The sequence below is a fragment of the Cryptomeria japonica genome, chromosome 5, assembly GCF_030272615.1.
Source record: "Cryptomeria japonica chromosome 5, Sugi_1.0, whole genome shotgun sequence".
Taxonomy (NCBI): domain Eukaryota; kingdom Viridiplantae; phylum Streptophyta; class Pinopsida; order Cupressales; family Cupressaceae; genus Cryptomeria; species Cryptomeria japonica.
In genome coordinates, this window is record NC_081409.1 from 605,023,500 (window position 1) to 605,046,910 (window position 23,411).

Sequence of the window (23,411 nt, forward strand, 5' to 3'; positions counted from 1 at the left end):
GACTAAATATGAACATGAGAAAGCCAATTCCATAACCAAATCATACCGAAGCATACCGGATCATGTTGGATCCAATCCAACCATAAACCCCTCAACCTACCGAGACCAAAAGGGTGTTGATAAAGCATCGAAAATAGCTAGTGTTGACATCAATGACAAAACATCAATGCAACACATAATCAATTCCTCCAAATGGCCAACAATCTCCCCCTTTGGCATTGATGGCAATACTAGATGTGAAAAACATCTAAGTACCAAGAAATGTCAAACAAGTCTCCCCCAATGGAAGATAGCCAACAATCTCCCACTCAAAGATATAGCAATGAAGTTCTGAAACAAAGACCAAACTCCCCCTGTGAATAATATCTTTGTAAAGCTCTGAATTATACATATTGTAGCGTAGAAATTAGGAATCATCAAAGCATAGATAGATATATCAAAACACAAGACATGATAACATAATCAAAAGAACACTCATTGAAATGAACCTAATTCCAAAGCACATTCAATAGAGGTATGGAAACAAAGCATTCAAAATCAAAATTATGCAAACCAGATGTAGAATTTAATACTCCTTCTATGCGGCTCCATTGTTGTTCTTTCCTCTTCAATGGGTTTGTGGGTCTCACCTACAAGTGCACACATAATTGAAAGCAAGAAAGTTCAAGAGTACTAGAAACGAAAGTTCGGTAGTTTTATAGAAATTCGGATTCATGAAGGAAGGATCAAGATTCAAGGGCTTTGATTGAAGAAAATCATCCAATTTATAGAAGAATTGGAGAAATGAGCAAATTAGCATGATAGTGATTCGAATGGAAATTCAAATCAAGAATAGCAAAATTATGACATATCTATGACAAATTGCTATGCAAGGCTTATGACAATTCATGACAAATTTCTATGTCAAGAATTTATGACATTTTATGACATTTTATGACAAATTCTATGACAAATTTCTATGTCAAGAATTTTATGACAATTTATGACAAATTCTATGACAAATTTTATGACAAATTTCTATGTCATTGCCATAAATTTAGGAAAGAAATAGGAGGAAATTGAATTTAAGAATTAAGAAATTAGGAAATTAGAGAATAATGAAAATAGGAAATTAGAAATTAATGAATTAATCAATAATTTTTCATTTATTAATTAATTCACTTACAAAGAGGAATAATTAGCCAATTAAATGAATATTTAAGTGTAATGAGAAAACTTAGGATTAATAAATAATTTAGTAATCCTAAAGGAAGAAATGACACATTAGGTTAAATGATTAAATCATAAAACCCTAGAAGACGAATTAGAAATGCGAAAATGACAATTAGGTCTTGATTGAAGATAATTAATGTCATGATTTTGAATTGATAAATGATCAATGCAACAAAATGATTTGATTGATAGATGCACCAATTGCCGAGGAACAATGACAAATTGATCCAAATTGACATAATTGAGACAGACAACGATTGATAGCGAAATGATTGCAAAATGACAAGATCGACAAGAGGACAAGAATCGATGACAGAATATATTGCAAAATGATAGGATTGAAAATGACCACGATCGATGATAAATCGATCGCAAATGACAAGATCGAACATGACAACGATTGATGACAAGATTGAAGGATTGATGATAAATCGACAAGATTGATAAACCGATCGCCAAATGATAAGATTGAAAATAGGACAAAACCCTAATTAGGATTGACGATGTCCAAAATGATAAGATTGATGATAAAATTGATAAGATTGATAGGAGGACAACGATCGCAAGATTGACAGGATTGATAAGAGGACAAAACCCTAATTAGGATTGACGATGTCCAAATTGATGCGAAATTAGCACGCACATTGATGCAATAAGATAAAATCGATCAAAATCATGACTAGATTATGTTGTTGACAAGACCAAATTTGAGGACGAGGTGACTGAAGAACTATAGAAGAATGACTCGATGTTCGCAAATGATAAAGACCAAGTGCATGACATAGGAGAAATGTTAATGTGATGCAAAAACCTAAAATGAGGCAATGCGCAAATGTTAAAGTATGACCTCGCAAGCGTTGACCATTTTTGGGTGTCTACACATATATCTCTCCCACTAATGTATACAGCTCCTTAAGTTTTTCCTTTTTCACATCAATATCTCTCCCCCTTTGACATCAATGCCATAAATCTAACATAAATATCAAAGCAGAAACATAAACCACTGAAACACAAAGATGACTACTCCCCCTAAGCACTAGCATCCCCACATCAGTGTCGGAATGAATAATAACTCTGATAATGCATACCGGACTGATGCCAAAGAGCATCAATCATTTCTCTATCAGAGGGGCAGAAACCCCTAACCTGTCTCTCAGGTACTCAAATGTTTCTTTAGGCAAAGGTTTTGTGAAAATATCTGCAATCTGGTCTTTAGTGTTCACATAAACCAATCTAACTTCATTTTCTTCCACCTTCTCCTTCAAAAAGTTATACTTGATAGATATGTGCTTTGTCTTAGAGTGAAATATCAAATTATTTGAAATATCAATAGCAGCAGAGTTATCACAATGAATAACTACCGGTCCAGTGCAATGCACTTTGATATCCTTCAACATTTGCTTCATCCATAGAACTTGTGTATAGTTAGTAGCATCAGCAACATACTCAGCTTCAGTAGTAGATAAAGAAGTACATGATTGTTTCTTGCTAATCCATGAAACCAACTTCTTTCCAACAAAGAAAGCTCCATCAGAAGTGCTTTTCCTGGTCATCAACATCTCTAGCCCAATCAGCATCTTTATATGCACATAAAGTAAAGTCATCATCCTTAGGGTACCATTAACCATATTCAGATGTACCTTGCAAGTATCTTAAAATCCTTTTCACTGCACTCTCATGATTTTCTCTAGGATCACTCTGAAATCTATATGCAATACAAACAACATTCATTATGTCAGGCCTAGTTTGAGTCAAATAAAGAAGACCTCCAATCATAGATTTGTATCTTGTAGGATTTACCGATGCAGAAACATCTTTCCTTGTCAATTTATCACTTGTAACTATATGAGTACTTACCGGTTTAGAATCTCCCATACCAAATTTCTTCAACAATTCCCTAGCATACTAAGTTTGATAGATGAAAATACCTTTGTCAGTCTGAGTAATCTGCAAACCTAAGAAAAAATTTATTTCCCCAATCCTAGACATTTCAAATTCTTTTTCCATATTTTTAAAAAATTCCATGCATAACTTATCTTCACCTCAAAAAGATTTATCATCAACAAATACATCAATAATCAGTATATCATAATCAATGATCTTATAATATAAATTATTGTCAGCATTACCCTTAGTAAAACCAAGCTTCGAAAGATATGTATCCAACCTTGCATACCAAGCTCTTGGTGAATATTTCAATCCACTTAAAGCTTTTCTTAACCTGAAAAACATTTTTTATCATCTAAAAGTGAAAAACCATCAGGTTGCTCAATATAAACTTCCTCATCAAGATCCCCATTCAAAAATGCACACTTAACATCCATCTGATAAACCTTGTGGTTTTTATGCAAAGCATAGGCAAGAAATAATTTTACAACTTCAATCCTAGCTATAGGTGCAAAAGTATCACCATAATCAATTCCTTCCTTCTGAGAATATCCTTTACAAACCAATATAGCCTTATTCCTTACAACTAGACTATCTTCATTCAATTTGTTCCTAAAAACCCATTTAGTTCCAATAACATTTTTATTTTTAGGTCAGGGAACTAAAGTCCATGTGTTATTGTTCTCAATCTAATCTAATTCTTCTTCCATAACTTTCAACCAATAATCATCTTTACAAGCTTCAGTAACTGATACCGGTTCAACTTGAGAAATTAAACATACCTCATTAGTTGTCGATCTTTTTCTTGTCATCACTCCATTGTTCTTATCCCTAATGATCTGATCTTCAGAATGATTCAATCTCACATACCTAGGAGTCTTCTGACTCTCTGTTCCTCTTCTTGGTTCTTCAGTTACTGTTGGATTTTATGATACTGCCATAGTAACTGGTTCAACACTCTATTCTGGTAAAGATGCTACCAGTTTAGATATAATCATTTCCACCATCATTTCTTGCTCATAAACTCTGATTTGACTTCTATTCAGCTCATCCACCTTGACATTAGCACTCTCCACAATTCTCTGCAATATCTTGTTATAACATCTATATGTCTTGCTTTCATTAGAATAACCAAGAAATATTCCTTCATCAAATCTAGGATCAAATTTTCCAATGATATCATCTCTCCTGATACAACATTTACTACCAAATATTTTGAAATACTTAGTCATAGGTGTATTGCCAAACCATAATTCATAAGGTGTCTTACTGATTTCTCATTTGATATGTACTATGTTGAATGTATAAACAGTTGTACTCACTGCTTCTCTCTAGTAGATATGAGGTAGACTTTCTTCCATTATCATTTTTCTAGCAGCATCCAAGATAATTATGTTCTTCCTTTCCACAACTCCATTCTGCTGAGGTGTCCGAGGGGCAGAAAATTGTCTCCTTATACCATGCTTCTAACAAAAGTTATTAAACTCACCGGATGTGAATTCTCCACCATGATCTAACCTCAAACATTTAATCTTCAATCATGTCTCAATTTCCACTTTAGCTTTAAATATTTTAAACTTTTCAAAAGCCTCATATTTCTCCCTTAGAAAAGTAACCCACATCATTCTAGAATAATCATCAATGATTAGCATAAAATATCTATCACCTTGAAAACTTAGAAGGGCCACACAAATCAGTATGAATAAGATCAAGAACATCATTAGATTTATCTTGTATACTCCTAAAAGAGGTTCTGACCTGTTTACCTATTCGACATTCTTTACGTACTGGATTATAGGGCTTCACAATCTTAGGTATATCTCTAACAGCCTTAGTTGAGCTAATCTTTACAATGCAATCAAAATTCAAATGACAGCCTCTTATGCCATAGCCAAGTCTCATCAATTTATGCAATCAAATATGTCTTCTCATTAGAATTTAAATGAGATATATTACCTTTTATCTATGTACCAGTTGCAATCTCCAAATTAGATTTGTTAATGATTTTACATTTTCCATCCTTGAACTGTAATTGAAATCCCTTATCCACCAATTGTCCTACACTCAAAATATTATGCTTCAAACCTTCAATGAAATAAACATTATCAGTATTGTTCTTACCATCCAATGATATAGATCATTTTCCTTTGATCAGACATGCTTTGTCATCTCCAAATCTAACCAGACCGCCATCAAATTCTTGCAAAGATAGAAACTTCCTTTTATCTCCAGTCATATGATGTGAACAACCACTGTCAATTACCCATTCATCCTTTTCTTCAACTTTATCAGCAAGTGCCTTCTCTTCATGTACATTCTCTTCTAGTGCTGGAACATCTTCCTTGATAGCCAAGAACACCCATTCCTTCCCATTGTCGGAACCACTAGTAGAGTCTTTTGTTGGTTCATCATCAAAATCAGTAACACCTTCCTCATCTGCTATGTAGCATGATTTGTCTCTATTTTTCTTGTACTTATACTTGTTCTGATATCCAAGGTTAGGCTTAAATGATCTTCTAACTCTTTCTTCAAATCTTGAATAACTTTCAGGACATCTAGATGCAAAATGACCAATCTTATTACATGCAAAACATTTAAAAGGTGTTTTCCTTCATACTTACTTCCTATCGGTCCTTTAGGTACTCTTCTAGAAAATAGTGTTTCAAATTTCTCAAACACATCATCTTCTCTCTTCATATCATCCAATTCCTTTGCATATAAATCTTTCCAATCTTTCTTACTAGTTGATGATGCAGATGCATGAAAAGCTGGTTCAAACTTCACAGCTCCAGAAGGTCCAAATTCTTCAAGTTCAAAAGCAGATAATTTCCCAACCAATGTATCTTTGTTGACAAAATTATTAGCCATTGTTCTCAATTAATTAATTGTAGTATCCTTCATCTTGTAAGCTGGTGGTAGGGCTCTTAGAAATTTAGAAACAATTTCATCTTCACTCAAAATTCCACCACAACATTTAATTCCCATAACAATCTCATTTACCCTTTTTATGAATGCAGTAATCCTTTCATCTTCTTCCATCTTCAGGTTTTCATATCTCACCTAGTAACCATCAAGTTTAGCAATCTTAATAGTAGGGTCACATTCATTAAGAGTCTCCAACATATCCCATATATTCTTTCTACATGATTTGTCAGTTAATTACATTATTTGTTGATCAAAAAGTGCACATAAGAGGGCTTCTCTTGCTCTACAATCATTCTCAAGATCGTTATGCAAGTTTGCCAAAGGAGGATTGCCAGATGCCAGATTATGAGGTGTAACACCATTCTGTGTGATCTCCCAAATCTTCTTGCCAAGACATCTTAGATGAGTCTCCATCTAAATCTTCCATACTGTGTAATTTGTTCCATCAAGCCTAGGAATATCTCTCTGAAAGATAGCTCCAGATAAACTAGATGAACTTGAATTATTAGTCACCATAGGAGTTTCTTCAAGTGGTTAATCTTTCTATACAGAGGACCAGAGCTCTAATACCAATTGTTAGATAGTTCAGATAACCAGAAGACAACTAAGAAGGGGGGTGAATCAGTTGTCACAGATTACTAGAACATTTAACAATTGGAAATTTAATACCAGAACCTAAAACATTAATACCGTAATGCTTAAACCAAATACTGAAATAGCAGTTAAACCAATTAAGCATAAAAAATAATCGGACAATAAATACCATGCACATGAAAGCAAGATTTATACATGGAAAACCCGGTAAAGGGAAAAACCGTGGTGGGAAGCCTACCCACAGTCAGATAATACTTCTGCAGTAAGTATGTGAATTACAATTGAGGGGCCTGAACTTGCAGGAAGGCCAACAACCTAGAGCGCACTGCTCATTACAAAAGGAGTCTCATTGACTACATAGAAATCCATACTACAATCTGGAAGAATGAGTGAAGTGCAAAGATAGCATCTTTTATGCCTGAGTACAGTTTTAGTTAAGCTCAATATCGGAGGACTAAATCCTCTTTACATAAACCCAATTTGATCTCCAATGATCAACCAAATCCTCTACCTAAATGATATTACATTATTCACACATTACATATCCATATCCCATTCCATGACCATGATCTACAATGAGATCTTACATCATATATATAAAAACCTTCAACCATAAACAATCAGGTCAACCACTAGACAATAAACCAATTACATAATTACAAAGCAAGTTGGCCTTGGGAAAAACAAATAATATCCAACACCTAAGACATCCTGGAAACACATCAAGAGGTCCAATCCACACGTTACATTAAGATGGTCCATAACCTAGATCGACCGAGACCCAATATAGGTCCATACGCTAAAGCAATGATCCCAATCTGCCATGTCTCAAACATGATCACCATCAGCATCTTGAAACTCCACCAGAAGCTGCACCAACACCACTTATGCATATCATTAAAGATCTTCAACAAATCTCTACCAGTGAAACCCTCACCGGAATCACAAACCAAGCTTCCAAGCAATCAGGATAGCATCCAATCACCAAACCAAAACCAACTGACTAAATATGAACATGAGTAAGCCAATTCCATAACCAAATCATACCAGAGCATGTCGAATCATGCCGGATCCAATCTAGCCAAAAACAACTCAACCTACCAAGACCAAAAGGGTGCTGGTAAAGCATCCAAAACAGCTAGTGTTGACATCAATGAAAAAACATCAATACAACACATAGTCAATTCCTCCAAATGGCCAACATGGATGTGGTTTTTTGGATGAACCTTTTGTCGGCATTATTGGCATTAAGTTGTCATTGATGTCAACTAGTTTGGCATGGTCACTAGTGAGTAAGAAGCAATGACTGGTATAGGAGAAGTAAGACATGATAATGTCAATCCATATGTGTGTAAGCAAATAGAAGGAAGGTTACTAGTACACATGAAATGTGTCATCAACTGGTAAAGCAGGACCACTGGTAAGTGAAGAAAGAAAGCAAGAGAAGAACTAAAGGATGTAAATCACTATACTCAGAGAAGATCAATGTTGAGTAATAGGACCAATATGTTTGATAGAAGGCCAAGTTGTTCCACTGACAGAGAAGAGGTCTACAGGCATGAAGGCCCACCGATGCAGTTAAGGTTTACCAATAAGGTGAGTTAAATCAGTAATCAATCTTGGTCAATTAAGAATGTCAAACTAACATAGAAAACCAAGAAGAGGTGGATGATGACAATGATGACAGCTGGAAGCCAAGTGGTGATAGTACATAGGTTTGTGAAGTGTGCATCGACATAACAGTCAACAAAGCAGGTTGACTTTTATGAAGAACCCACAATCCATGGAGGATGTCTGAAGATTGTGGCTTGAGGAAGACAAGATGGTAAGCGATTGAACTTAACCTACAAGAATATCTTATCTTCCTACCCATTTTCTGAAGGAAACAGCCAAGTCATTAATGGCGTGTGACAGAGAAAAGCAAAAAAGCATGGTCCAGACCTCTAGATTTAGAAAACACACATTAGAATGTGAGGCATTGGTGGTGTTGATTGCTGACATGCAAATCATCTCTCTAGAAAGAAGATCGGATCAAATCCAATACAGATTGAGTTGGTGAAGGCAACACCTAAGACGGCACTGTTTGAAAGTTGCTTTGGCGGTAACCCTAGAAGATAAATATGTGAGCTCGAGACTGAAATCAGTTGATGCTTGATGTGAAGAGTGAGAGAAAAGAGAGCTTGAGCAAGGAGAAAAATCATCTTCCTTAGAGTTTATTCTAAGAAAGTTCCAGAGTGAGTTAGCAAGCGAACCGGTGAGAGGGTCTAACTGGTAGAGATAGAGTAAATGGTAAACTCTTGCAGGTCTAACAGTTAAGCTAACTAGTGAGGTGTGATTGATCAAGAAGGCATCCGAGTGTGACATAGTGTATTGTGAGGCTGAGAGAGAAATAAGAGAGGCTAAGAGTAACCGGTGAGTGATCAAAGAGAGTAATCTTATAACTGGCAGTGTGAGAACTAGTGAAGAAGAGAAGTTTGTTAACCGGTAGAAATCTATTGATCAGGTGTTGCAGAACTCATTTGCAACTAGGTGCTATAACTATATCAAAATTATATTTCATTATACATCATCGAGTTGGAGCTTGGGGTAAGATTTGGTGCTCCTTGGGTTGGTGATCCTTGGGTTGGTATAGTAAATCATTTTAATCAATTGTGTCATTGTGAGGCTAAATTAGAGCAGTAGACTCCAGCAGCATTTCTCACCAAGGTTTTTCCCATATTGGGTTTTCCTCGTACATCTAGTGGTGTGGGTTACATTTGTGTGTTTGCCTCTTTTGATATCCACATTTGTCTAACCGGTTTGATTGTTTAGTGCTTAGGGTCATAACCACTATACCAAGGTTTTTTGGAAAAGAAAATAATTTAGGAACCACTAATTCACCCCCCTCTCAGTGGTACATTGTGTTCAACAATTGGTATCAAAGCCAAGTTCTCGATTGATTAAAGCTTAGGTAGATTCTGGTCTTAGAACACAATGGAAAGAAATGTGTCTGCCTCCTCAAAAGCCCCCATGTTTAATGGATCTAACTATGCCTTCTGGAGCAGAAGAATGGAGACCTATATTTCCTCCCTTGGTTTTGATGTGTGGATGTCTGTCAAGAATGGGTATATTGTCCCTAGTGTTCCTCCCACTGATCCAAATGCCAAGATAGAGTATGAGAATAATGCAAAGGCTAAACATGTTATCTTAACTAGGTTGTCCAATAATCTATTTGTCAAGGTCATGCATTGTGCATCTACCAAGGAGACTTGGGATAAAATGCAGAGGTTATTTGAAGGAGATGCAAAAGTCAAAGAGGCCAAGTTGCAAGCACTAAGGGGTCAACTTGAAGGCATCAAGATGAAGGATGAAGAAAAGATTGTAGACTACCTTCATAGAATAGATGAAACTATGAACACCATCAGAGGACTTGGAGAAGAAATTGTATATGAGATTCTTGTCAAGAAGGTACTTAGATCTCTCACACCTAAGTATGATACTGAGGTTTTTGCAATAGATGAAGCCAAGGATCTGAAGATTTTCACAATGGATGAGCTATTTGGCTCACTAACAACCTATGAAATGAGATCAATCAGTGAAGCATCCTCAAGGAAAGAGGCAATGTTCAACTCCACCAAAAAGGGAAAGGAAGAGGTTGCTCATAATGGATCCAGTGAAGACTCAGATGCAGAGGTAGAAAAATTTGACATAAAGCTCAAGAGAGGATCCGGCAAGTATAAAGTAAATTTACCACTCAAATGTTTCAACTATGTTCTTGTTGGACACTTTGGTGCAAAATGTCCTTATAATGAAACCGGTGGAGATGAGCAAAGAAGTTTTAGCAGATCTGTTGGTAAAGACAAAGAAAGATATGTCTATTGGTAAGGAAGAAGAGGCTACCAGAAGTAGAAAATCCTATATACTTTTGAGGATGATGCCACAAATGAAGAAAGTGCATCAGAAGATGACTACCATGAGAATGAAAGAGAAGTCAATCTATTTATGGCACTTGATGAACCAGTTGATGAGGAAGAAGAATACATTGAGGCCAAAGTGGATCTAGAAGGTGAGCTCATAAGTGCTCTTGAGGAGTTGAGTAAAACAAGAAGAGAACTCAAGAAGTTCAAGCTTGCTGCAGTAGATGAACAAGGTCTTTTAAAGCAATCCTTGGATGACCCCAATCAAGTTATATCTGCCTTGAAACTCCAATTGCAAGAAGCCAAGAGGATATGTGAATTTACATCCTCTAATCTGATGAAGAAGGAAAAGGAGCATCAAGATCTGGAAGCAAAAATAGTGAATCTCATAAACGAGCTTAAAAAAATTAAGTAAGAAATGAAAGTAAGAAGCAAATATGAAGGCAACACTAAAGCCTTGGAAAAGATGTTGAGCAAACAGAAGTCATCTAAAGATACCGATGGCTTAGGATTTGAAGAAAAACAAAGTTAAAATAGTAAGGACACATCTGATAAGGAGATATAGTTCACTTCTTTGAGTGAAGGTAAAGGGAAGAAGACATTCATGGTAAGCAAGGATACCAGTAAGAAGACATATGCAAATATTGTTATAAACCATCACACAAACCGATATACACAATCAATGAACTGGAGGCTGCACTCAATGTACAAACATGCAAATCATAGGACAAATGCATGAGTTGATCATGAAGGATTCACCAGAGTCAGTAGAATGAAAGGAAGACCCTCGGTGATGTAGTCATTTGCAGGACCAAGGCAACCTAACTGGTATGTTCCAAACTTTCATGGTTATTGTTACCAATGTAACAAATTTGGACATAGGATATCTAACTATAGATTAACCAATAAGCCCACTATGAATTATGAAAGAAGAAATCCATTTAATGCACTCTAGGATATGAATGTTGTTTGTTTTCAGTGCAATGGATTTGGTCATAGGAGTTTTGAATCTAGGAAGAATAAACTGGTGTCCTACAGTAGTTTCAAAGATTCATCTTTAAATGAAAATGTGAAATGCTATAACTATCAAGAGTTTGGACATATAGAAAAGTTTTGTAAAAACAATAAAATCAAGTGAAAGAGGACAGATGGTAATGTATACAATCTGAAAGAATGTTTTGAATCCCAATGTATGTTGGGACAAGTGGATAAAAGTTGGTTGTGGCACAAATATTAGGTCACATAAATTTTGATAACTTAGTTGCAGTAAGCAAAAAGGGGTGTGTAAAAAATATTCCACCCATCATCAAATTGGTAAGCACATTTTGTGATGAATGTGTGAAAGGGAAGCAAACCAAGGTGAGCTTCAAAACAAAAGAATACAACACCTCAAGACCACTTGAAATTGTACATATAGATGAGTGTGGTCCAACTAGGACAAGAGCTCTTGCTAGTGAAAGATATTTTATGCTCTTAATTGATGACTATTCAAGAATGACATGGGTCACTTTCCTACAAGATAAATCACAAGAATTTGAGAGATTTGAGACCTTTAGGAAGATGGTGGAGAAGGAAACTGGGTGCAAGCTGAAATGTCTACGATCAGACCAGGGTCGAGAGTTCACAACAATGAGTTTGAAGATTACTGTGAAAGACGTGGAATTAGAAGGCAATACTCAGCCCCTAGGACACCACAACAAAATGGTGTGGTAGAAAGGAAGAATAGGACAGTCAAGGAGATGGCCAAAACCATGTTAAATGAGACCAGTTTACTAGACATATATTGGAAGGAAGTGGTTAATACTGCTGCATATACCTTGAACCAGATTCAACTAAGAAAAATAGCAGAATGACACCTTATGAGTTATGGTATGACCGAAAACCATCAGTCAAGCATTTTAAGGTATTTGGAAGCAAGTGTTTTATCAAGAGATATGGATGGTTTAGGTAGTTTTGATTCTAGGAGTGATGAAGGAATCTTCCTTGGTTACTCATCTAACCAGAAGGCCTATAAATGCTACAACAAAAGACTAAAAAGAGTCATTGAGAGTATGCATGTAAGAGTTGATGAGGATATGCACAAAGGAAGACAGTCATGGGTAAACCGGTATGATGATTTTGATGATAAGGTCAGGAAGCTCAGTTAGACAATGAATCGAAAGAAGCATCCAAAAAGGCTCCTAACCGGTATGTGCAGATGAACCACTCGTAAGAGTAGATTTTAGGTAATAAGAGTGATGGTATGAAGACTAGGAGAAGACTTGCCTCGAATGATGAACAAGTCAAATTGTGCCTCATGACTGAAGTAAAACCTAAAACATTCAATAAGGCCAGCAAAAGATAGGAATGGATGGATGCCATGGAAGAAGAGTTGTAGTAGATTAAGAAGAACAAGACTTGGGAATTAGTCCCTAGACCAAAATACAAGAACATCATTGGCACCAAATGGGTCTATCGAAATAAGATGAATGAAGAAGGTAAAATTGTTAGGCATAAAGCTAGACTTGTGTGCAAGGGTTACTCTCAAGTAGAGGGCATTGATTTTGAAAAAACATTTGTACCAGTAGCTAGATTAGAAGCAATTAGAATGTTTCTAGCCTTTTCTACCTACAAGGGTTATAAATTATATCAAATTAATGTAAAATCTACCTTCCTCAATGGAAATTTGGAAGAAGTGTACATGGAGCAACCGGAAGGGTTTCTGCTACATGATGATGAAACCTTTGTGTGCCGGTTGAAGAAAGACCTGTATGGTTTAAAGAAAGCTCCTAGAGCCTGGTATTCAAGGCTAGATCAATACCTGAAGGAGAAAGGATTCAGAAAGGGAAGTGCTGACAACAATTTATACATCAAGAAAGATGGAAACCACATGATCATTGTGGTTGTGTACGTAGATGACATTATTTTTTGAGGCAACAAGGAAACCCTTTGCAAAGAATTTGCTGATCAAATGCAGTCAAAATTTGGGATGTCAATGCATGGAGAATTGGCATACTTCCTTTGTTTGCAGATATGACAACAAGATAAGGGAATCTTCATCCCACAAACCAAGTATGCAAAGAATATATTGAAGAAATTTCAAATGGAGGACTACAAACTGGTAAGTACTCCCATGGTGACCGGAAGCAAATTAAGCAAGAATTATGAATCATCGATGGTGGATCAGATATTGTATAGATCCATGATAGGCAGCCTATTGTATCTTACTACTTCTAGATTGGATATAGTATAGGCAGTGTGCATGGTGGCTAGATTTCAAGCTGTACCTAAGCAAGTCACATATGAATGTCGTAAGCAGAATTTTTAGGTAGTTCCAAGGAACACTTAGTTATGGATTGTGGTACCATAGAGAAGGGGAATTCCTCTTGGAAGTATATACTGATGCTAATTGGGTGGGTTGCATTGATGACCGGAAGAGCACACATGGTGGTGCATTCTTCCTAGGTGACCGGTTAGTCTCATGGCATAGTAAGAAGTAGGATTCATTCTCCCTATCAACTATTGAAGAAGAATACATTGTTGATGCTACATGATGCTCTTAGGTGATTTGGATGAATAAAACCCACAAGGACATACAGGTGGACATCTCTAATCCTATTCCCATTTGGTGTGATAATTCAAGTGCCATCAACATATCAAATAATCCCGTGATGCATTCTAGGACAAATCATATAGCTATCAAGTATCATTTTCTCAGAGAGAAGGTTAAAGGATAGGAAGTAAAGATGGACTATGTCCCTACAGGAGAACAATTGGCAGACATTTTCACCAAACCATTGCCAGTAAGCACTTCTGAGTACTTGAGACACAAGTTGCAAGTTTTGTCAATTGCCTTATGTACTTAAGTTTGTAAGGAGTCATATGGTTAAGGGGGAGTATATAGTACCCTGACCCTTTGTCATTGTGTCAAAGGGGGACTGTGTAAAGTCTTGCAATAAGTTGACATCAATGCCAAAGGGGGAGATTGTTGGCATTATTGGCATTAAGTTGTCATTAATGTCAACTAGTTTGGCATGGTCACTGGCAAGTAAAAAGTGGTGACCAATATAGTAGAAGTAAGACATGATAATGTCAATCCATATGTGTGTAAGCAGATAGAAAGAAGGTTATCGGTATACATGAAATGTGTCATCAACTAGTAAATCAGGACCACTTGTAAGGCAAGCAAGCAAGAAAGAGAAGAACAAAAGGATGTAAATCAATATACTCAGAGAAGATCAGTACTGAGTAATAGGACCAACATGTTTGATAGAAGGCCAAGTTTTTCCATCGACAGAGAAGAGGTCTATATCCATGAAGGCCCACCGGTGGAGTTAGGTTCTACCAGTAAGGTGAGTTGAACCGGTAGTCAATCTTGGTCAATGAAGAATGTCAAACCAATATAGAAAACCAAGCAGAGGTGGATGATGACAAAGATGATAGATAGAAGCCAGGTGGTGATAGTACACAGGTCGGTGAAGTGTGCATTGACGTAAGAGTCAGCAAGCAGGTCAACTTTTATGAAGAACCTACAAGTCATGGGGGATGCCAAAAGATTGTGGCTCAAGGAAGACAATTTTTCAAGCGATTGAACTTATCCTACATGAAGATCTTATCTTCATACCCATTTACTAAAGGAAATAGTTGAGCCATTAATGGCGTATGATAGAGAAAAGAAGAAAAGCATGGTATAGACCTCTAGATTTAGAAAACATACATTGGAATGCAAGGCGTTGGTGGTGTTGATCGATGACATGCAGATCATCTCTCTGGAAAACCAGATCAGATGCAATCCAATACGGATCAAGTTTTCATGAAGGCAAAACCTAACATGACACTGTTTGAATGATGCTTTGGTGGGAACCCTAAAAGATAAATATGTGAGCTCGAGACTGGAATCAGTTGATGCTTGATGCGCAGAGTGAGAGAGAAGATGTTGGCATATGTGCAAAGTTTGATGACATGATGGTGTATGTTGTCATTGATGTCAATATGCTGAAGTATGAACTGGTATATTGAAGTAAGCAAACTAGCAAGAGAACCAATATGATGGTATGTAGTGAACCGGTATGATAGTATGAGCCGGTATATGTGAAAAGGTGAACTAGTATGTTAGAATGTGATTCGGTATGTGAACCAGTATATGGAAAGTTTGTATCGGGGTTTTTGGTTGATGCATTCCAAGTCTGTGTGATTTAACCAACGACATCTTGTGATGAGTTAGCATTGAAATGAAGATGAGATGATGTTGCCACATCAAACTTGTGCACATGAAGAATCTTCTTGAGGATCGTGAATGAAGAAGATTGATTCTATCCACCTCGAGAATGTGCAAAATCTTAGTAAATGGTGGAGAGCGTGTGATGGGTTATTAGCTTCCAGAAGCGGTGAAGAATAGACAATGGAGAACGTCTTGAGATCTGTTCAAGACTATTTTACTCTACGCAATTTGTTTGAACGATTGGGATTGGACCGACTGTATTGTTAACCTAGATGCTTAGGGTTTTAAGTTTTGGCTACCGACCTAATTGTTGTCTATAAGGTCAATGATGGTTTTCATTTGAAGTTGTTGGAAAATGTTATGTGTGTATCCAAGTGAAGAGATAAGTGATTCTTGCCAGACTGAAGTAGTGAGTAGAGATCTGTAGAGTGTGATTGCAGATGTAAAGGAATTGAAGTGGATCTGCCTTAGCATTGAGTGTTGTTATCAGACCAATGTATTACCTATTGACTTCTAATCATTTCAACAGTTGGAAAATCCCTTACAGGGTAGCTTTAATAGGTTTTTTGTAAATCCTTTAACAGGGTGACTCAAAATCATTTAGTTCTTAAAATCCTCTTGCAAGGTAACCTTTAACAGGATTTTAACCTTTAACCAAGTATTTAGCCATCCCTTAACCGGGTGATCCCTAGAAGGATTGGTTCCTAGTAGAACCTATTGTAAAGTCTTTAACTGGACTAGGCTCCTAACAGAGCGAACTTCAAAAGAGTTCAAGAACAACTTGTGGGTATTCATCCCCACCATGGTTTTTCCCAGTTGGGTTTCCACGTGAAAAATGATTGTGTTATGTGTGATGCTTTTTCATGTGATATTTTAGTGTTTTCTGTTAAGCGGTAAAAGCATGTTGATCTAGTGGTCTTTATATTTCTGATGCACTACTTGTTTAAGCATATGGGTGAAGTTGAGATGAGATATTAGGTTTTGTGATGATCTAAGTGTTACCGGTTTATGACTTTTACAGTCACTGTGTTTTACCAATATTGCCTTGATTTAGATCGCTGATGTTGTTTACCAGTTAGTGCAGTCTTTGCAGTTTGAGTTATTAAACAAGTTTTTGTCCATACTGATTCTCCCCCCCCCCCTCTCAGTATCTATTGAGTATTTACTATTCATCAATTGGTATTAGAGCAGTCCTCTAGATCCTCTATGTTATAAGCTTAACCGCTTGACGAAAAGATCCTATTCTAATGATGAAGAGGGAAGGTCCTAAGTTTAACAGAGATAACTTTAAGATATGGAAGGATAGAATGAAGATATACATTAAAAGTATGGGTTCTCAACACTGGAACTATGTTGAGAATACTTATGTTGTCCCTACCAATACTCTCACTGATGATCAAAGAAGATAAATTCAAGAGAATGGGCAAGTCATGGAAGCTCTTATCAGCAGTCTATCTAATATTGAGTTTATAGATGTTCAGGATAAAGACAATCCCAAAGATGTATGGGATACTCTAGAATCTATCTATGGTGATGATGAGCATGTGAAGCAAGCTAAGGAAGAAAGCCTTAGGGGAAAGTTTGAAGATATGTGGATGGTTGAAGGAGAGACTATTCAATGGTATGGGGTAAGAATTAAAACTGTTGTTGGAGACATCAAGAGTGCAGGAGGTACAATGGATGATTCCACCATTGTTAGAAAAGTTTTGAGATCCTTATTACTAGTCTATGCAATAAGGGTCATCGTTATTCAGGAGTTGAGATCTATTGACAAGACAAAGATGTCCCTTGACTCTATTATTGCTAAGTTGACCGCATATGAGATAAACAGTTATGATGGTAGTGTTCAGAAGACTGATTCAACCTTTAAAGAATCTGTTGCACTATCTAGAAAGGGTAAAGAAGCTAGTACTAGTTGTGAACCTAGACAAAGCAAAGATGTGGATGATGAGGAGATCCTGATGGAGTTTGAAGCTCTTCTTTCCAAGAGACTTCCTAAGGGAACTACAAAATACAAAGGTAAGCTCCCTTTGAAATATTTTTCTTGTAATAGGATAGGACACATTGCTGTCAACTATCCCAACAATGATAATAAGGACAAATCAAAGAAGTTTAAAAAGTTCAAAGGAGGAAATAGGAGAAACTATCTTGTTGCAGTTGATGAAGGTGTCACTGATGATGAATCAGAAGATGAAGAAAGCAAAGACATGGTGTTTGTAGTTGTTAAGGAAGATGTGTCAGACAAGAAGGCTCTTGTCTCCTACTTTGATAATTCTAATGAGTGGGTTATTGATAGTGGTTGTTCTCACCACATGACTGGTGACAAGAGAAATTTTTTGTCTCTGGAAGAGTATGATGGAGGTGTAGTCCGATTTGGTAATGATGCACCATGTATGGTAAAAGGAAAAGGTTCCATCTCTCTAAATGGAAAAAGAAGTGCTGATAATGTGTATTGGGGAGAAGGTCTCAGGCATAACCTTTTGAGTGTTGCTCAACTGAATGATAAAGGACTCACTCTGGAATTCAAAGATGGAGTGTGAAAAATAAAAGGAAAGAGCGGTGAACTAATGGCCACCGGTATGTAGACCAAAGGCTAATGGCTAAATTTGATGATAGTTGGATATGGCATAGGAGACTCTACCATGTAAATTTTGATAATATTGTGAAGGCTAGTAAGATCAAGGCAGTTAGAGGATTGCCTGTGCTAAACAAACCGAAGAATCCTTTGTGTAGAGAATGTCAACTGGGGAAAATGTCTTCCTCAACCTTCAAAGCTAAATCTTTCATAGCAGATAATTTACTTGATCTTGTACATACTGATTTGTGTGGTCCTATGAAAACTAGGAGTGTTTAGGGAGATAGTTACTTTATGATTCTTAATGATGATTGCTCAAGAATGATGTGGGTCACATTCTTGAAAGACAAGTCTAAAGCTTTTGGAAAGTTTAAAGCCTTCAAAGCACTAGTTGAAAAGGAAAGCGGTAAGAGGATCAAATGCCTTAGAACCGATCAAGGAGGTGAGTTCACTTCTGGAGAATTAAATAAGTACTGTGAAGAGAATGGCATCAAGAGGAAATTGTCTTCCCCCCGAACTCCATAGCAGAATGGCCTAGCAGAAAGGAACAACTGGACTATAGTTGAAGCAACCAGAATGATGTTGATTCAAGGGAAGGTTAGTCACACTTTTTGGAGAGAAGCAGTGAGCACTACAATCTACACTATGAACCAGGTACTCATCAAGAAAGGTAAGGATAAAACTCCTTATGAGTATTGGACTGGTAAGACTCCTATAGTAAGCTACTTTAGAGTGTTTGGTAGCAAGTGTTATATCAAGAGAAGTGAACACCAAAGCAAGTTTGATGCAAAATGTGATGAGGGAATATTTCTAGGGTATTCCACCAAGAGAAAAGCTCTCAAGTTTTTTAACAATAGGACTCAGAGAATTGTTGAAAGTATCAATGTTAGAGTTGATGAAACCTCTAAGAAACCTAAGGAAACCGGTAGTGAGCGAGTGGTAGATGAACCCGTTGTAACCTTCTGGGAACCAGTTGTAAAACAACCAAGTACAAGTAATAGTTCTCCTACACCAGTAGATGTTGATGTAGATGAAGGTGAGGATGAGGATGAAGAGGAAAACCAAGAGGAATCAGCCAAGATCATTCCTAGGTATGTAAACTTGCATCATGATCCAAAGAAAATCATAGGGGATAAGGATGTAGGAATACTAACAAGAAGAAAGGTCGGAGAGAATTATTGCATGATTTCTGAATTTGAGCTCAAAACATTTAAAGAGGCACACAAAGATGAAGATTGGATTAAGGCTATGGAAGAGGAACTTGACCAAATAGAAAAGAATGGTACATGGTCTTTTGTACCCAGACCTGAGCACAAAAATGTTATTGGTACCAAATGGGTTTTTAGAAACAATCTGAATGAAGATGGCATGGTGGTAAGAAACAAAGCAAGATTGGTATGTAAGGGATATGCTAAAGAAGAAGGAGAAGAGTATGGAGAAACCTTTGCTCCAGTAGCTAGATTGGAAGGAATTCAAATGCTACTTGCATATGCAACCTTTAAGGGATTCAAAGTGTATCAAATGGATGTAAAATCTGCATTCCTGAATGGAATACTTGAAGAGGAAGTGTATATAGAGCAACCAGATGGGTTTGCCCTATCAGAAGACAGTGATATAGTGTGTAGGCTACATAAAGCCTTGTATGGATTGAAACAAGTACCTAGAGCATGGTATGAACGTTTACACTCCCATCTTGTGAAGATTGGATTTAAAAGAACAAGTGAAGACATCAATATCTATCTGAAGTCAGAAGGAGATCAGATTCTGATCTGTGAAGTGTTTGTTGATGACATAATTCTTGGTGGAAATGACAAGATGAGCCATGCATTTGTAGATGAAATGAAGAAAGAATTTGAGATGTCACTAATCGGAGAGATTAAGTTCTTCATTGGACTACAGATTCAAGAAATGAAAGATGGTATCTTTATCACTCAGTCCAAGTATATCAAAGAGGTGTTGAAGACCTTTGGCATGGAAGATAGCAAACCGGATGTAAATTGTCAAAAGAAGATGACTCAGTGTTGGTGAATGAGAAAGATTACTGGTCAATGATTGGTAAGTTGCACTATGTAGTACACAACAGACCAGACATTGCACATGCAGTGGGCATTGCTGCATGTTTTCAGAAAAGTCCAACAAAATCCCACTTGGTAGTAGTCAAGTGGATTCTTAGATATCTGAAGGGAACTTCGATTATGGATTGTGGTATCCATATAGTAATGATTTCAATCTCAAAGTGTTTACCAATGCTGATTGGGCTGGTAATGTGGATGACCGGATGAGCACAACTGGTGGTGCATTCTTTCTTGGTGGTAGACAAGTCTCATGGATGAGTAAGAAGCAGAGTTGTATCTCTCAGTCCACAACAGAAGCAGAATATGTAGCAGCATTTATGAACTGCACTCAAACAATTTGGATGAAGCATGTATTAAGTGGTTTCAAATTCCCTGTATCTGAACCGGTGAGTATATTTTGTGACAACACAAGTGCAATTAATATTTCTAAGAATCTGGTGTTGCATGGTGGAACCAAGCACTTCGAGCTCAAGTATCATTTCTTGAGGGAGAAAGTTCAAAACAAAGAGGTTGTCTCAGAACATGTTTCCAGTAAAGAGCAGTTAGTAGACATATTCACCAAGCCTCCACCGAAGGCTACATTTACCTATTTAAGAGGTGAATTAGGGGTGTTGCCCCTTCAAGAGGTGAACTAAAAGGTATGTGCTCCAAATCAGTCAGGTATTGCATTGTCAAATCTTTTCAGGATTGATGTGTTGAAAGATGCTATTCCTTAGGGGGAGAAGCATAGTAGATCATGGATGTTTATACCTCCATTTTGGCATTATTGTCAAAGGGGGAGAAGATGTGAAGTAGAGAAGATATCTACAGTATTGAAGACATATAGTATAGAAGTAGAGAAGATATCTGCAGTATTGAAGATATATAGTATGGAAGAGATTGGGGAGAAGATGTGAAGATGTTGAGATATCTTTGTGTATTGCCATCAATGCCAAAGGGGGAGATTGTTGGCATATGTGCAGAGTTTGATGACATGATGGTGTATGTTGTCATTGATGTCAATATGCTAAAGTATGAACCTGTATATTGAAGTAAGCAAACTGGAAAGAGAACCGGTATGATTCTATGCAGTGAACCGGTATGATGGTATGAACTGGTATATTGAAGTAAGCAAACTGGAAAGAGAACCGATATGATTCTATGCAGTGAACCGGTATGATGTTATGAACTAGTATATGTGAAAAGGTGAACCGGTATGTTGGAATGTGAACTGGTATATGGAAAGTTTGTATCAGGGTTTTTGGTTGATGCATTCCAAGTCTGTGTGATTCTACCGACGACATCCTGTGATGAGTTACCATTGAAAGGAAGATGAGATCATGTTGCCACGTCAGCCTTGTGCGCATGAAGAAACTTCTTGAGGATCTTGCATGAAGAAGATTGATTCTATCCACCTCATGAATGTGCAAAATCTCAATAAACGGTGGAGAGCACATGATGGATTATCAGCTTCCAGAAGTGGTGAAGAACGGACAATGGAGAACATCTTGAAATCTGTTCAAGACTATTTTACTCTATGCAATGTGTTTGAACTGTCAGGATTGGACCGACTGTATTGTTAACCTAGATGCTTAGGGTTTAAGGTTTTGGCTACCGACCTAATTGTTGTCTATAAGGTTGATGATGGTTTTCATTTGAAGTTGTTTGTAGATGTTATGTGTGTATCCAAGTGAAGAGATACTTGATTATTGCCAAACCAGAGTAGTGAGTAGAGATTTTTAGAGTGTGATTGCAGATGTAAAGGAACTAAAGTGGATTTGCCTTAGCATTGAGTGTTGTTATCAGACTAGTGTATTACCTGTTGACTTCTAATCATTTCAACAGTTGGAAAATCCCTTTATAGGGTAGCTTTAATAGGATTTTTTGTAAATCCTTTAACAGGGTGACTCAAAATGATTGAGTTCTTAAAATCCTCTTGCAAGGTAACCTTTAATAGGGTTTTAACCTTTAACTGGGTATTTAGCCATCCCTTAACTAGGTGATCCCTAGAAGGATCGGTTCCTAGCAGAACCTATTGTAAAGTCTTTAACCGGACTAGGCTCCTAACAGAGCGAACTTCAAAAGAGTTCAAGAACGGTGGTTTTTCCCAATTGGGTTTCCACATGAAAAATGACTGTATTATGTGTGATTCTTTTTCATGTGATGCTTTAGTGTTTTCTGTTAAGCGGTAAAAGCATGTTGATCCAGTGGTCTTTATATTTATGATGCACTACATGTTTAAGCATATGGGTGAATTTGAGATGATATATTAGGTTTTGTGATGATCTAAGTGTTACCGGTTTATGAATTTTATAGTCACTATGTTTTGTCGATATTACCTTGTGTAGACGTCTAAAAATGGTCAACGCTTGCGGAGTCATACTTTAACATTCGCGCATTGCCTTATTTTAGGGTTTTTGTGTTGCATTAACATTTCTTATATGTTGCACACTTGGTCTTTATCATTTGCAAGCACTGAGTCCTTCTTCTGCATTCCTCATTTTTCTCACTTTCAAATTTGGTCTTGTCGATAACAATCTCCAATCATGATTTTGATCGATCCCTATCCTTGTCAATTTTGTCATTTTGCGATCGATTCATCATCGATCCTTGTCCTCTTCAATCATGTCAATTGGCACTTATCAATTTGATCTCCTTGTCAATCTTGGTCAATTTGTCATTGATTTTTGTCAACCAATTTTAATCATTTATCAACATTGGTCCTTTGTCAATTAGAATCATGATCGAACCTACATTAATTTCTTGTTGTCTTGACCTAATTCCTTGTCCTCTCATTTCTAGGGTTTTATGATTTGTTCATTTAATCCTTTTCTTCTTCTTGGTGGGTTAAATAAATCTATTTATTTAGTCCTAGGTCTTTTTCATGAATTAATTAATGGATGAAAACCTATTAATTAATCCACCTAATTTCTATTTCATCTTTTTTTCTCAATTTTCCAATTTACTAATTTCTCCTAATTCCTAATTTCTATTTCTCCTATTTTCTTCAATTTTTCTAATTTTTCCCCTAATTTTCTCCTATGTTTATGCTTCCATTTGTCATGGGA